Source organism: Erigeron canadensis, chromosome 9 (genome assembly GCF_010389155.1).
Source record: "Erigeron canadensis isolate Cc75 chromosome 9, C_canadensis_v1, whole genome shotgun sequence".
NCBI lineage: Eukaryota > Viridiplantae > Streptophyta > Magnoliopsida > Asterales > Asteraceae > Erigeron > Erigeron canadensis.
In genome coordinates this window covers 27,973,471-27,991,079 of record NC_057769.1, presented here as the reverse complement: position 1 = coordinate 27,991,079, position 17,609 = coordinate 27,973,471, and positions in this window count along the sequence as shown.

The following is a 17,609-nucleotide window of genomic DNA, read 5'->3' as shown; positions in this document are numbered from 1 at the left end:
TTGTTCTCGTGATCCCATGTTCAATTTTGAAATTAATATGTCAAAATGTGGTAAAATTGGAAACAATTCAATCAATCATCAATTGTTTTTAACCAAGATTATTATATACAAACCTCTATAAATTGTGTTATGAGTAACATATTTTATTAATTTAACGAGATATTATTATATCGATTAATTAATAATTTATTATTAACTTAAACAGATTTTTTGATGTAAATTTTAGAGAAGATATTCGTGAGTATGCATGAGACCTTGATTACGGGTATGCATCATCAACACAAAATAGATATGAATCACTTGCTAATGTTATGAGGGTTAAAACAATGAAAACAATTGTGACGGATACCATTCAAAATCCGAATGTTGACGAAGTTGAGGATGCTTTAAGGATAGAATTATTCACAACTTATTGTTGCATACGAGTAAACAATGCCAAAACTCTTACATTGTATTTTTGAGTTTTTTTAAGATTGGAAAAGAAAAATAAATGATAAGAGTCTAATGATGAAATTTAAAGATAAACTCAATATAAATTTAAAAGGTTATGATGATAATGAAATAAAAAATAAATAAATAAATATAAATATAAAATTATAAAAAAAAAAGTGACTATACATTTAACTAAAATTTGGAATACTTAGATACATGTTTTAGGACTTGATAAATTATTAATTTTATTGAAGTTATTAATTTATTAAATATTAATTTATAAGGTATCTGTACTCTTTTTGAGTCACTACTAGGCGACATGACTTTTTTGAAGTTGGATATACAATGGATAACGGAATTCGTCAATGATATTACCAAAAATATATTCTCCAAAATTAGGAAATAGAATTACTTACTTTAATATGGGAATAGAATGTGATCAGTAGTTATTTTATCTTTTTACATCATAGAAATAGATAAGATATATATTGTGTATATGAGACTATAAGTAAAATAGTTTGTAGGAGTTGTATGCCTACCTACCTCTTATAGTAAAGGTCTGGGGTTCGGGACCCCTCCATGCCAATTTTTTTATTCTTTAACTTTATGGAGATATATTTTCAAAATTTCAGAATTTACAGTTTGCCCTCTCCACTTATGTTTCTTTCCGATTTAGTCCAACATTAAAAAAAGATTTTGCTTTGTTTATTTAAGTATCTAAATACTTTTGTTGTATTTTCTTTTATTATTATTTTTTTGTATTTTGTTATTTTTGATTTTTTAAATCTATAATTTTTTGTATTTTTGTATTTTTGTTTTTTCTGATCTATATTTGTAAATTTATGTTTTTTTTTTATAACTTTTCTAACATTTATGTTGTTAAATTCCTACATCATTTTTCGGGGTAAACATAAATATGATGGTATGCCTAATTGCCTTTAAAAAGAAAAAATATATATATAAACATGACAAACACAGACGTTTTAGAAATTGACGCCACCCATCAGGCAGGTCGAACCACCTAGTTTAAAATATGGTAAGTAAATAAATAGGAGGTCGGTTCCTCTCGATCTCTCCTATATATATATATAAATATAAAACAAATAAGGTTTCAACTTTCAATTTCAACAATGTACACATGATAATACATAATGTACTATACATCAATGCCTACAACTTTCCCTCTCCACCATAAATCATTTTATTATTATAATTCTTTCAAAATCTTTTATCTCAAAAACCATACATCGATAAATTATAAAAATTATATGGGTGTTCTTAAAATTTCCTGTTCTTTCATTAGAGATGTCATTCGATATACTTTTGACGAATTTTTAAATCCGAGGTTGGAGCCCGTACGGCTAATACATTTGGCTATGACACTCTATGACATATAACCTCCTATGATTTATCATATTCTTTGACCTATCACCCTCACTATCTCACCGCCGCAACAGGCGGGTACTTGCTCTCGTGTATATAAAAAGAGGATCATGGATTGATCGAAAAGCAATAATTAAATAGGTGCCGTACGTAACAAACCAAGTCAATATTGGCAATTAAATCTTTTGGTTTCTTTTTCTAAATCTTGTGAGGTGGTCGAACGAACGAACTAAAAACAGGGTTGTTTCGGTTTCTTATTTAAATCAATTCGGATCGATCGATATATATTATTTTTTATATTTATATAGTTATGGAGATGGGGAGTGATGTTGATGAGTTGTGTGAAACCAGCAAGTAATTTTATGAGCATCTTAGAGCGTGCGAGGAAAAGAAAATGCCTGCACATAATTACATGAAGAGGGTTCAGGTCCAGCTGGCGGCGGGAGACATTCATCCGGCAGGCCTACGTGCAGAACAAGTAGACTGGCTTGTTGATGTTGTTGAACGGTACAAGGTGCCCCCCGAAACATTGTATGAGGATTGCTTTCGCGTACATGGACCAATAAATTTCTTGAAATGGTGTGATTTTGTTTTGTTTTTGTCAAACAAGTTTCTTGAAAAACAAATTTTACGAAAATGGGTAATCCGGCACTCCCACTGCCGGACTCGCCAATCTCACACGAGACCGGCATTGCCAATACCGACCTCGGTTTGATTAGCGAGACCGGCACTCCCACTGCCGGCCTCGGTTCAAAGACGACAAAGCCAGTACATCGAGGAGGAGAAGGTGCAGGCAAGAGGACGAGGCATTCGAATCTTTTTTTTTTTTGACTGCTTTTTGCTTATATATACATTGAAGACTGCATTTTTGTCGACACATCTCTCCTTCTTTCTTTCTAAAAAAAAATGGCAGGTTCATCTTCAGCCCTAAATCTCAGATGTCTTGGAGCACATGAGAGGGTTCGAGTTCACGGTATTGATGATAACAAATGTAATAATAAGCTGTCAACTTTAGTCGATCATTTGAAGGGGAAAAAGTCGTAGTATGAGGCTGAGATTTATGAACGTGGCATAGTGGTCCAACCGTCCAAATTAGACGACAGGTACAAGGAGTACCTGCAGGAGAAGGTCCAATGGTTGCAATTAACCATTAACCAACTTACTTTGCTGAGTCGTCAACGATGAGCACAATTCAGCACGGGTTTAGCTATCTTCATGAATTTGGCCCGGTTGGTAGGCGGCCTAATGGTTACGTCACTGATCCGGGAGAGGAATACACACCACGAGACCCTGGAGCTCCAGCCTCACCTAACTATGAGCCCGGTGAATTCATCCACCGTAATGATGGTGAGAGTGACGTATTCTCTTCAGATTCCCGATTTGGTTCGCCATACTATTCAATCCACCGTAACGATTGCAACCTTTAAATGTTAGGATTTATGTAATTGCCTTTCGTTTAAATAAAATAACTTGTTTCATTAGTTTTTAATGTTGTTTTTTATGTAAATAAAATAACTTGCTTCCTACTGCACCTTCTCGTCCCCTTGCCTGCACCTACCTGCACCTTGTCTCCCCTTTGTCGTCTTTGAACCGAGGCCGGCAGTGGGAGTGCCGGTCTCGCTAATCAAACCGAGGCCAGTATTGGCAATGCCAGTCTCGTGTGAGAATAGTGAGTCCGGCAGTAGGAGTGCCGGATTACCCACTTTCACAAAAAAAATTCAAGAAACTTGTTTGACAAAAACAAAATGAAATCACACCATTTCAAGAAATTTTTTGATACCTTTCGCGTACTCCTATTGTTGGTCGAAGTTTCAATTTGCTTGGTTCTGCTTGCATCAGGATTGCTTCCAAGTACGAGGAGGGACGTGTACCGCGGGTGGAATATTTGTGCGACTTGGACGATAACCGCATGTACTCCAAAGATGAGGTATTGGAAATGGAATCGTCTGTTTTAAATCTCTTGAAGTTTGAAATGGCTGCTCCTACTGCAATATGTTTCTTAATTAAGGCTAATATCGGGCGTTGATGATGATAATATGGCGGCGGCCCGTGATGATAGCCTCATATGTGAGTTGTCTCTTCTCGATTATTATTTGCATGGTATGCTCCTTCCCTCATTGCTGCATCCGCTTTTTTCTTAGCAAGATTTATACTTACTCCATCACAGAAACCATGGAATTCGTACTTGATGCATTACACTCGGTACCAGCCATCAGATTTACAAGACTGTGTCGACGGCCTGCACAACCTTGTTTCTGCGAGTCCACTATTTAGAAAAGCTGGGCTTTCATCAATCTTGACAAAGTACGAGCGATGTGAGTACAAATCTGTAGCAAACATCACCTGGCCTGCATCGATACCATTGGAGATTTTCGACAACAACCTTAGTAGTTCTCTTGATGATGGACAGATAGAAGAAGTTGCAGGTATTACTTAAGGTGAATTGTGATAATTAGATAGATGCATATTTTTCTTCTTCTTGAAGGGAGCATGTTACGATTTAATTCCCAATATATGCTTGTTTTATATTTTTATATGTACTAAAACTCTGTTTTTTTCAAGTTTGTGTTCTAATATTATATATGCTTCTTTTTTTTTTGTTGACATTAGTCGAGATTATGAGGCAACAAATGAAGGTGATCGAGAATTTTGATAGCGTTCTATGGAAAACACTAATGAGAACCCTCGTTGGTCAAGAATTAGAATGGTAATTGTATTATTAATAATGAGAGTTTACAAGAGATATTATATAAACTAAACAAATACACTTAGCACCCTCTAACTAAGGTTAAAATAACAACCCTAGACTAAATATATGTACTCGCTAATAAGCCCCCTCAAGCTGAGGTCGGGGAACGACCTGAAGCTTGGTCCGAAGAAAATTAAATCGATCAGTAGCAAGTGGCTTTGTGAATATATCTGCAATTTGATACGTGGTAGAAATAAATCTGACAGACAATCCCCTCGTGCAACCTTCTCCCGAACAAAATGATAATCAATTTCCACATGTTTCGTACGAGCATGGAAAACCGGATTGGAGGAGAGATAGGTAGCCCCTAAATTGTCGCACCAAAGAACTGTAGGAGACGAAGAGATGATGCCAAGCTCACACATTAAGGATTCTAGCCACATAATTTCCTCAACGGTGTCACCCAAAGCCTTGTACTCAGATTCAGTCGACGACCAGAACACTGTTTTCTGTTTTCGTGCCATCCATGAAATAAGATTGCAGCCAAGATAAATGGCAAATCCACCAGTAGACCGCCTATCAACCAGACAACCAGCCCAATCAGCATCAGAGAAAGCAGCTAAGTGGTTCCAAGAGGTGTCGGTAAAAGCATGTAGAGTAGAACCAGAACCATGTCTTAGAAGAAGACCATAATGAATCGTACCCTATAAGTAATGAAGTATGTGTTTAACTACACTCCAATGATTTTCTGTTGGGGAGTGCATAAACTCACAAACCCGATTGAAAGCAAAAATAATGTCAGGTCTAGATAGAGTCACATATTGCAATGCTCCAACAATTTTCCGGTAATGAGCCGGATCAGTAAATAATGGGTTGTCATCAGTGGAAAGAACTGTACTGCTGCTCATAGGTGGTGGCACTGGTTTAAAGGCCGATAAACCAGCTCGATCAAGGACTTCAAGAAGATATTTCTGCTGTGACAAAATAATGTCCTTACCGCGACGAACAATTTCTAGGCCCAGAAAATAGTCTAAGTCTCCCATATCTTTCAAGGCAAGTTCCAAGCTAAGAGCAGAAATAACATGATCAATGGCAGGCATATGATTCCCAGTTATAATAATGTCGTCTACATAAACAAGAAGATAAACGACCACTGACCCCCTATTATAAATAAACAAAGATGGATCGGTTTTGGAGCCTATGAAACCCAACCGATGTAAAGTAGCAGAAAATCGAATAAACCATGCCTGAGGAGCTTGCTTAAGGCCATAGTTCGGTTTAGTGCTATCAACAAATCCCTGTGGTTGTTTTAGATAAACAGTTTATTCCAGATTACCATGTAAAAAGGCGTTCTGCACATCAAGTTGTCTTAAGGGCCATTGTTTAGTAACTGCAAGAGATAGATACATACGGATGGTGGTTGCTTTAACAACTGGGCTAAAAGTTTCCTTATAATCCACATCTGCAGTTTGAGTAAAGCCTTTAGCAACTAGCTGGGCTTTGTACCTGATAAGAGCACCATTTTTATCTCGTTTAATCCAATAGACCCACCTGCAATCAACAATATTAGCCCCATGAACTGGGGGAACAAAAGACCATGTATGATTAGTAACGAGTGCAGAATATTCTTCTGTCATGGCACGACGCCATTCAGTAAACTTGTTGGCAACAGTAAAAGTAATAGGCTCGGATGTAGGAGGATCGGTAGTAGGAGCAGGATCGATAGGAGAAGTAGTGGTGGAATGAAATGTAGAAGGATCAAACCTAGTGGTTTGTTTGGGATTCTGCCGAAGGTTAGAAGGTCGTTGCCGAGAAGGTTGTGGGACGGTAGGAGGGGTGTCAGTGGTAGATGAGGTAGTGGATGGTGTTGGTGGTGGAGGAATTGGTTCGGCTGGGGTAGCAATGGGCTCAACAACAGGAGATGGTGGATGATCAGGTGGGGTAGGAGCGGATACGGGTTCCTCAGAAACAAGTGTAGGCACGTCATCCAAAGATGAGTAATATGGATCAGGTGTAGGAACCGGTTGGGGAGTAGGTGTAAGTTCAAACGGAAAGAGAGATTCATTGAAACGGACGTGACGAGCAATGTATAATCAGTCACGAACGGGATCGAAACAATGATAACCATGGTGAACGGGACTGTATCCAACGAAGATACAAGGTGCCGGAACGAAAATCCATCTTGTGTGGATTGTAAGGTCGAAGGTACGGAAAGCATTGACACCCAAAAACTTTTAGGAACGAAAAATTAGGAGATCGTTTGTAAAGTTGCTTAAACGGAGATCTGAGAGACGAGGAGGAGGATGGCATACGATTTATAAGATAAAAGGCAGTGTCAAAAGCAAAGTGCCAAAACCTTTGAGGAACAAAAGATTGAGCTAAAAGAGCTAAGCCGGTTTCGACAACGTGTCGGTGCCGGCGTTCAAATGTACCATTTTGTTCACTCGTATGAGGGCATGATCTACAATGAACAATGCCAAGGGATGTAAAAAAAGCGGAGAGATTGTGAAACTCTCCCCCCCAGTCTGTTTGAACACTTTTGAGCTTTGTATTAAATTGACGTTCAACCATGGTTACAAATTGTTTAAAAATAGAATAGACGTCTGATTTTTGTTTTAAGGGAAAAATCCACATATATTTGGAATGATGATCAACACAAAGAAGAAAGTATCTATCCCCATCAAATGACAAAGTGGGGGCAAGACCCCAAACATCACAGTAAATTAAATCCAGAATTTTATTACTTCGAAAAGATGAATTGTTCAAGGAAAGCTTTGAAGACTTTCCTAATTGACAGGATGAACAAACAGATTTGAAAGTTTTATCTGAAACAAGAAGCGAATAATGATTTAACATAAATTGTAAAATACGATGATGTGGGTGTCCGAGACGTTGATGCCAGGTAGAGGCAGAGGCACGAACGGCAGTAAAAGCGGTCTTGGGGATAGATTGAAGCTGAGGAAAAGCAAGCGAGTAGAGTCCATCCTTACTTGGACCCGTGAGTAGGGTAGTGCGTGTAGACATGTCCTTCACATAAAAGACAAAAGGGTGAATTCAAAAAAGACATTATTATCTAAACAAAATTTTTGAACAGATAATAGATTATGTTTGATTTGAGGGACATGTAAAATGTTAGAGAAAATGTTTTAGATGGTGAATATATTTTGGTGGAACCAATGTGAAGAATGGGAAGCCCTTTACCGTTACCAACATGAAGTAAGTCCCGTATCCATTATATGGCTCCGAGTTTCCTACACTCGAAAAATCTGGAGTAGCATGGTGGGTGGCCCTTACATCTCCCCTACCACCACGAGTTGAAGACGAGCCGCGGCCACGGGGAGATCGATTAGTAAAAAGAGCTTGTGATGGTGTGTTTGGGTAAGGCTATAACCGAACTGTGTGGCCAACTGTTGTATGGCCAAAAGATGAGCCGGTGGTGGTGGAGAAGGTGTAGTGGCCTAAGTAGCAGTAGGCTAAGTGGGCTGCCCATCAGAAGAAACCGAGAAGGCTAATGATGGTGTAACATTCGCGACTTTTGACCTATGTTGACTTGTAACGAAACGAAATTTAAGGTACGATTAAATGATAAATTCCGGAACATTTTGACATGTTTTAACGTAACGTTGAGTTAAATGTGTTAACGGGTTCGTTTTGGCATTTAAATGATTAACGAATAGCTATTTGTCGAAATTAGCAGAGCGGGAGCCACTTTTGGACCTCTCTAGGCCGGACCCCAACTGTTTGCGTACCAAACCAAGGTTTATGCGATATGGGCTAAGAGGTGATATAACTCGTTTGTTGGCGATTCCCCGAAGGTAGAGTTGATCTCTTTACGCCAGATAGGTTTTTTTTATATTTTTTGTGAATGACTCTAGTAGGTCTTTCGGCTCTTCCTTTTATAGGAGAAGTGTTCTTGAGGAACAAGTAGGCCGCTTAGGGTTTCCTAAGTCTTAGGTCGGGGATATAATTTCCCCAATTATCAGTTGGAGATGATAAGATCAAATCCCTACTTTATAGGGGAACGATTCTTATCTTTTGCTGTTGCAGGATCCTTCGTCATGAATGGTCCTTCGTATCTCAGTCATTATGTTAAGGCCTTCGTACCGATAGAGGGGTATGTCATCAAGCCCCCCAGTCCGAGGTGATATGTTTCGCGAGATGTATATTGCCTTGGAATAAATCTAATCAATCTTCATTCTTTGGGGGGTTGTTTATGAAAATTGATTAAAGACCGCCTTAATTATCTTCCAATATCCAATTAAGGGGGTAGGTTTGCACGAATCCCTAGGAAAGCGATCGACGAGCGAAAACTCCATGCAGCCGATCATATAAATAGCCATACCACTTGTTTTTGACTTATTTTCTCTGTATTTTAGAAAAAACACTCCCCTTTCTTGTTCTAGGGTTTCTTCTTTGCACATCATCCGATCACTAGGTACGCAACTGCTCCTTTGTTAATTTCTGTCTTTGTCTTTCAATTCATAGTGTTTCGATGTTGAAGGGTGGTATTGAATCGACTGAGTCGACTGTCATTTGGCCTAAGGTAGAGAAGTTTGTGGATAAATATTTTCGTGGGAAAATATCATCGTTCCAAATACCATCTGATGGCGATACCATACTGACTCCCCCAGATGGGTATGTCGGGTTTTACATTAAATCAGTAACTGATGGTAATGTCAGATACCCTTTTTCTACTTTTATGCTTGAAGTTCTTGATTTTTTCGATATCCACATCTCTACTATCACACCATTAGGATTATCCAGAATAATTGCTTTTGAAGTTTTGTGTAGAGCATATGGTGGCGAACCATCCCTAGATTTGTTTAGGTATTTTGCACAGACACATCCATCTAGGGATTGGGTTACTGTGGGTAATCGATCAAAAGCTGGTTGTTTTAAGAGAGGTGGTTTTGACATTCGTGATTGGAAAAGCGATTTTGTGTTTATGAGAGCATCTTTGATCCCTGCTGGTTATGAGGCTGTGACTGATAGGAAGTTATTGTGCATTCATAAAGATTTTGAAAATCCCTTTCCTGAGTATGTGGTTGGTGATTTGTGTCGGGAGATCCGGATGAATCCCAGAAAGGTTGCTTGTTATCCTGATTATGTGTTGTATAAGGCAAGACTGATATATGTCTTGCCACCTGGGAGTGTAGAAATTGATGGTAAGGGCTGAATTTTGTGAAGACCAATTTGTCTATTTGTACTTGTTGTCGAGTAATCATTTATTTATGACATATTGCTCTCTGTCGTATGCAGATATGACTTTTAGGAAGTTTGTGAAGAAAGGTGTGAAGGAGGTAACCATAATACCTCATAATGAAGAACAGGGAAGCCTGGTTGCTGATGCTGGTTCGTCTGGTATTCAAAATGAGAATCCTGAGGTTTCAAGTGCTATAAACCCTCCCATTCTGAACATTGATATGTCTGATGTCCAAACTGTGCCTGCTCCTACCTCTAGCAGAAGTAAGAAGAAGAGGGATGTTCCTGGATCAAGTGCTGCCCAGTCTGTTGCGGGTCGTCTTTTAAAGAGCAAAAAAATTTGTGGAGAGCGACAAAGATACTACGTTTCGCGAACCTGCTGCTCCAAAGTCAGGTGCGGGAAGATTCTTTTCCTGTTATCTCCTATTTTTTCTTTTGTTTTTGCTTTTTTTTTTTTTTACAAAAAATTCCTTCTTTGTAGACCTCCATGATCAAGAGATTTTAGATTGGTTGAATGGTGAGGACATGAATGCAGAAGATGTTAAGAAAATCGACAATATGGACAATGAGACATTCCTTCGTGTCTTTAAAAAAGATCGTCAGTTCCATACGTACCTTGATGCTGTTATTGCAAGGCGTTTTTCCAGGATGTCTGTTGATCTTAGGTCCAAGAATTTGGAGATGCATTCCTTGTCAACAACAATTGAAGATTTAAAGGCTAGAGAGGCCCGTTTGTCACTACTGTTGAAGCATCGGATATTGTTCAAGATTTGAGGAGACAAATTAATTTGTTGAAGGCAGATGCAATTGTTCATGATGAAGCAATGTTGAAGTTGCAGGATGAGTTCGCTGCATAGCGTGAGGTTGCTAAGTCGTTACGTGATCAGGTTGTTTTGTTGAAGGAGGAGAGGGTTAGGTTGGTTACAGAGGTCATTCCCTATGTGAGCAAATCTTTACTATATAGTGATGAGGTCGGGCAGCTGTTGGGGAATTTGACTTCCGCTGAGAGGGCAGAGGAAAGGTCCACCGTGTTGGAGGAGTTTGCTGCAGAGGGTAAGTGTGACCTTCGTTGCAGAGGTGATTTTGTTGCCACTGCTTCTCTGGACCTTGAGGTTGCTGACCAAAAATGGAAGGAAGCTTCTTTTCCGTTTATGGAGAAAATTGTTGTTGATCCCAATGCTGCTGTGGAAGACCTGCTCAATATCACCCCCGATGTAATTCAACCTGAAGTTGCTGCTATCCCTTAATGACGGCCTGCGTTCCTTTGTCATGGCGAATGTGCCCTTGTTAAACAATCTTCTTTTGATAACAGCTTGTAATGCTGTTTTGGATAATTTATTGTTAATGTTTGTGGATATTTGAAACTTGTCTTGGTAGTATTAACCATGTTTGCAGCTTAAGAGCTGTCTTTTTTGCAGCTTGAACGCCGTCTTATGTTGCACCTATTTATTTTTGCATGCTTAATTTGTATGGATATATCCATAGGTGTCTATTAGGACTATTGGTCCTTTCGTTATCCGATGTTCATGTACTTGATGAGCCGGGTGTGTCGACCCTACTTGGATAAGTTTGCCATCTTCTTCATTGATGACATCCTTGTCTTCTCTAAGATGAAAGAAGATCATTCGAAATGTTGGAGGAAAGTTTTAGAGTTGCTCCGGGAAGAGAAAATTGTATGCCAAGTTATCCAAGTGTGAATGTTAGCTCGAGGTGGTTCACTTTCTTGGTCACGTAGTAAGCAAGGAAGGAATTCATGTAGACCCAAGTGGAATTGAAACGGTGGAAAAATTGGAGACGACATTACATGATCCATTAAGGGCTTTTTGAAGATTGCCCCTCCTCTAACTTTGTTGACTCAACGAGAAAGACGTTTGATCAGGGTGAGAAGCTAGAGCAAGCCCTACAATTGTTGAAAGACATGTGGTGTGATGCACCAATCTTAAGCTTGCCCGAAGGAACTGATGATTTTGTCGTTTATTGTGATGCATCCAGGCAAAGGTTGTGTTTTGATGTAGAATTACCCGACTCGTGAATCAGAGTTGAGCGGTCATGTCTAGCTTGAAATGTTGAAGACATTACTTATATGCACCAAGAGTGTGACCTATACCAATCACGTAAGCCTTCCACATGGTTTTAACCGAAATGGATTGAACATAATGCAACGAAGAGGGCTTCGAAGAACGATTTGATAGAAAAGACGATGGCGGTTTATACTTGGTTGAATGATTGTGGATCCCCATTTATGATGGGCTTCAGATGCAACTGATGAATGAAGCTCACAAGTCGGGCGACTAGGTTCACACGGAGTCCAAAAAGATGTATTTTGACCTAAGAGACTCGTGTTGGTGGCCGGGAATAAAGAAAGACATTACAAGATACATTAGTGAATGCAACACGTGTTTGCAAGTAAAAAGCCAATCACGAGGAACCACCCGATGTACTAGTTCAGTCAATAACACCGGAGTGTAAATGGGAACGAATTGATATGAACTTCATCACGGAGTTACCTAGATCGAAGGGTGATAATTGACCGGGTGACTAAGTCGGCTCGTTTCTTAGCCATCCGAGAAGATGATAATTTTGACACCATGGCACGTTGTATCTCATAGAAGTAATATCCAGACTTGGAGTGCCGATTTCCGTCAAAACCAACCGGGATACCCGATTACTTCAAAGTTTTGGAAGGCGTTCCAAAGGGAGATGGGTACTCGACTTCATGTGAGTACGACGTTCCATCCGCGAACCGACGGTCAAGGAGAATAAGCGATTCAAACGCTTGACGATACGTTAAGATGTTGTGCCATCAAAGCCTGGTGACAAATCGGGACGTGCATTTTACCGTTAGACGAGTTCTTCTACAATAATAGTCATCATGCTAGTATCCAATAGCTCCATTTAAAGCTTTGCATGGAAGAAGGTGTAGTCCACCGTTAGCTTGGACGGGAGTTGGTGAAAGTCAATTCATTGGGCCCGAAATTTGTTATTTGAACGACAAAGGTGATCTCACAAATCAAAGTTAAGTCAAGAGTAGCCTGAGAACGACGATTGAATTATGCTAACGTGAGACGAACATCCCTCGAATCCGAAGGGGTGATTTTGTGATGTTGAATGTGTCCCCGTAGAAAGGGGCGTTCGTTTTGTGAAACGTAGTAGATTGGGTCCAAGGATTATTGGACCATTTAACAAAATTTAGAACGTTTTGGCCCGGTAGTGTATTGTTTGGAGCCCTCCTCAATACTTGAGTGGAGTTCATAATATTATTCATATTTGTAATCTTTGGAAGCGTTTGCCGAATCCAACACTTCATGTGTCTCTTTGAGAAATCCGTGTTGATAAAATGTTAAAGGTTGTAAGAGAGTTGATAGAAATCTTAAATCTAGAAGCTAAAAAGCTAGAGAATACTTGGTATACAAATGTTGAGATGCGATGTAAAGTTAGGCGTGAACCCGAATTTCCAGGGGAACGAGAACATTCAATAAAAGCCGGGTATCCCCAATTATTTAACGAGTCTAGGTAGAATTGAATTTCGGGACGAAATTCCTTTAACGGGGGAATGATGTAACATTTGCGACTTTTGACCTATATTGACTTGTAACGAAACGAAATTTAAGGTACGATTAAATGATAAATTCCAAAACGTTTTGACATTTTTAACGTAACGTTGAGTTAAATGTGTTAACGGGTTCGTTTTGGCATTTAAATGATTAACAAATAGCTATTTGTCGAAATTAGCGGAGCGGGAGCCACTTTTGGACCTCTCTAGGCTGGCCCCCAACCCCCACCTCACACCCTCCACTCATTCATTCTTCCACAACTCTCTCTCTATTCTATCTCTTTTCTCTCTTTCTTCCAAAGCAAGACCAAACACCCCCTTTTATCATCATCTCCTTCTTTTCTTCTTTAAAAATCCGGATTTCAACTTGTAGTAGTAACAAACGTGTTAGTAAATCAAAGTATAACAATAATCTCTTGCAAAACTTCAAGAATTTTGGGTTATAAGCATGTTCATCCTTCTCAAGAACTCCAAAAACGGATTTGAAGCTCCGGGGCGAATTGGTAAGTAATCTTTAGCTCAAAATGTTCCTTTTAATTAGTAGATAACTTCCTTATGTTGGATCTAAATGAATTTGGGTTGATTTAGGGTTTCATTAGGGTTTTGGTTGAATTTGGGGCGAATCCGGATTTGTATGATGTTATGAATCGAATCTATGATAGGGGTTTTGTTTGTTTATGTAAAATGATGTTGGTTTGTGCTTCAAAACATGTCTTGAACCTTCCTTGGTCGACTATGGGGTCAAAATGAGTGTTTTGGGGGTGTTTGGCTCGTGCAGGTGTAGAACTGGGTGTGTTGCGGCGCAACTAGACAAGTTGCGGCGCAACTTAAATTTCTGTTTTCCTGTTGCGGTGCAACCTTAAGTTGCGGCGCAATAGGAGGCTTTAATCACTTAACTTTTTCCTAGCTTTGGTTCTCGCATCCTAGGATCGTCCCGACCTTTCCGGAATGTCCTCTTATGACCTTATTGGTGCTCTACACAAGACAAACCATTCGTTCAAAGTCGTGAGTCACTTTTGGAACCAAACTTGAGATTTTTAGTCAAACTATATACATAAATACATATATCTTTTGATCCGTAAGTCCGTTTTAGGCATATGACTTATCGTTGGAATCGTTAGAGAGTCTACTTTATCATGGTATAATCCTTATAGCTTGAATCCATTGCCATTTTCAAAAATGATGTGATAAAGTGTCCTTGTTCATATTCGGTTGAACCAACAAGACACTTTAGGGTTGTGACGTAACCGAGTTAAGTCCCAATTGTCCTCTAAGATTGATTTGCTTTTCTAAAACCTACTTAGGGTTCGACACTTGATTTGTAATGTATATGTTTATAGGTGGTGCACGCTAAGCGATTGTTGGACGTTAAATCGATTATAACTTGTACATAGCTTGCACATCCAATCAAGGTGAGTTTTCGTAGCCCCGTTTTCTCTTATATTTGGGGTGAAAAGTGTACTTGTTTTTCCGTAAACGTATTTATGAATGAGGTTGTGATAACGTGATTTCGCCATGTTGATGGCATAACGAATGAGCCCACGATTTGTGGTATGACGTGATTTCCGCCATGTTGATGGCATAACGAATGATCCCACGATTTGTGGTATGACGTGATTCCGCCATGTTGATGGCATAACGAGTAAGTCCACATTTGTGGCACAACGTTGTTGATAACGATATCGTGTAACGTGTATGTGATATATGAATGATTGGTTGTAATGTAACGGTTGTTATCCCGACACACATGTTTCCTATTACTTGTCCCTACGAACTCACCAACTTTATATTGACCTGTTTTAGTACACTTTTCAGGTGAACAGGTTAGCCTAAAGATGTATTGGATGATTGATTGCTTGATTATGCTAGAATTGGTTATGGACTTGGACTTCTTGGATCCGTGATTCATTATTCCCGATTTGGGGTTTATGCATAGATGTGACCCAGTTACTTGCACTACTGAATGGTTCGTATGGATTTACTTGATCCTTTTATGCATTTAGTTTTACTCTACATAATTTCCATGTCGTGTTGTGCTTTTCTTGTGATACCCCATGATTCCACCTTGTTGGGGTGTTACAAATGGGTTGGAGGAAGACGGCTGATGACGATGAAGCATGAAATCATGATCAGACAGCAAAGCCAGCAGGTCAGTGAGAGACACAGAAGTTTCACGGCCAAGGAGGTTGGATTTCAACCCATTATACTCTTCACGAAGACCTGAAATAATCAACATAACAAGATCCGGTTCATCAAAACCCTTACCAATATTGTGCAGCTGAGTGGCATAGGCAATAGCACGGTCAACATAAGCAGTAGGCAGTTCATCAGGCTTCATCTCAATACGCATGAGTTGCGATTTGAGAGTGTATTCACAAGATTGGGTATGTGGAGCATGTCCCCGTTCAAGATTTTCCCAGAGTTCTTTGGCAGTGTTACCTTTCACATAAGAAAGGGATTCTTCAGAGACAGTGTTGATAAGAATGGTACGGATATGAGCATCATTGTGGCGCCATGTATTGTAGTTAGGATTGGATTGAGTGGAAGCCGGGCGAAGAGTTTCACCTGAACCCGAAGCTGGATTAGTAATGGTTTCCGGGGGACACGGGATAGTACCATCAATGTAACCAAACATATTGGTGGTTCAAGAAAGGGCTGTAGCATGGTCTTCCACTTATTGTAATTTTTAGGTTTTAAGGTAAAAGCAAATTTATGGCTGAGATTAGCCAATTTTTCTTGAGAAGAGAAGGCAGCAAGAAGCGCCATTGAGCCGGAGAGGGAGGAGGCAGGAGGTGGAGGACAACGGCAGTAGGGTTTAGTGGGAGAGGGGGTTTAGTGGGGGAGGGATCGATTTTTTATTTATTTATTTTTTGGCTGTGATACCAAATTAGAATGGTAATTGTAATTGTATTATTAATAATGAGAGTTTACAAGAGATATTATATAAACTAAACAAATACACTTAGCACCCTCCAACTAAGGTTAAAATAACAACCCTAGACTAAATATATGTACTCCTAATATCAAGTAACCTTCATTTCTTATCTTCATTATAGTACAGAATACAGCTTCTATAGAAATGCTTCATGATTTAGTATGAGAACATAACATCAGGCAATTATTTCTAGCAATTTCGGCTAAATTTCTAATGATTGGGTTTATGTTTTATCAGCATCATATCAAATGGTAAAATATCAAGAATCAGTGTATGTTAACATAAAAGGTTTAGTTTATTAATGTTGTAGAACTTTTACATTAAAAAAATGATTCGGGTCAACCTAAACCGACCATACCACTATAATATGTGGCATAAATGGCCCGTTTAGCCTGCAATATTACCACCACTATCATTTCTGAATGTTCTAATCATAAGTTACTATATGTTGTGTACTAAACAGACTGGGCCGACGTGCAAATACGATAATTTTGCCATTTGAGCTCCTTCGCCAAATAAAGCTGTCTGAATTCAATGATACGAATGAGTACCAAAGTTGGCAAAAATGCCAACTCGGGATCCTGGAAGCCGGGCTCCTAGATCACCGTGCCATTCCCTTAGGCAAAACCAACACTTTTGCAAAGCGCCTTCGAGAAATTATTTAATGACATTACAAGAAAAGAGCTGGAAACTAATCCAAAACGGAAGAATTGGCACTTAGAAAGAGGGTAATATTTAGCTCCGTGTTGAAAAAATGGCACCTGATGTCCCGATCTCAGCTGGAGTTGCATCTGTGACAATACATGCATGACCGTCACTGTTCTTCAACAGGCCAATAAGCTTGAAAAGGCATTGGTTGATATGGTGGTGGAAGACTTTGTAGATTGTGAAGATAAGTGAAAGACGATCGTGAGAGAGATGGTTCCTTAGATGTTGATTAGATTGTATTAAGCTATTTGGGATTCAAGAATGCTTGAAGAGAGCCAAAGAAACCGAATTATGTATATTCCTCTTTGTTTTTTGCTTTAACGTAAGAGTTGTGTGTATGCCCAACTTATCTTTTATGTCAAGAATGGATCGAATGGGTAGTGATTCTTGTCTCAAATAGATCAAATCGGTTGAATATCATACATGTTTATAATGGGAATGGGTTAAATGGGCTTGAAAGTCAGTGAAGTCTATTTTAACTTATGCAACATCTGAAAGTTGTTTAGCTCAAAGAATTCATAATACTATAGTAATTAGTATTGCTTTATGCCATCAATTCAATGAAGTGAACCAGAGAGTGTTCAAGATTCACGCAAGATGAACTGGAACCCATTTCACCAATTTACCCAACCTGTTAAGCCCACCCATCATGCTTCCTTAAGAATGATGTTATTGTTTAATGTTTTTGTAAAGACATGGAACCCGAA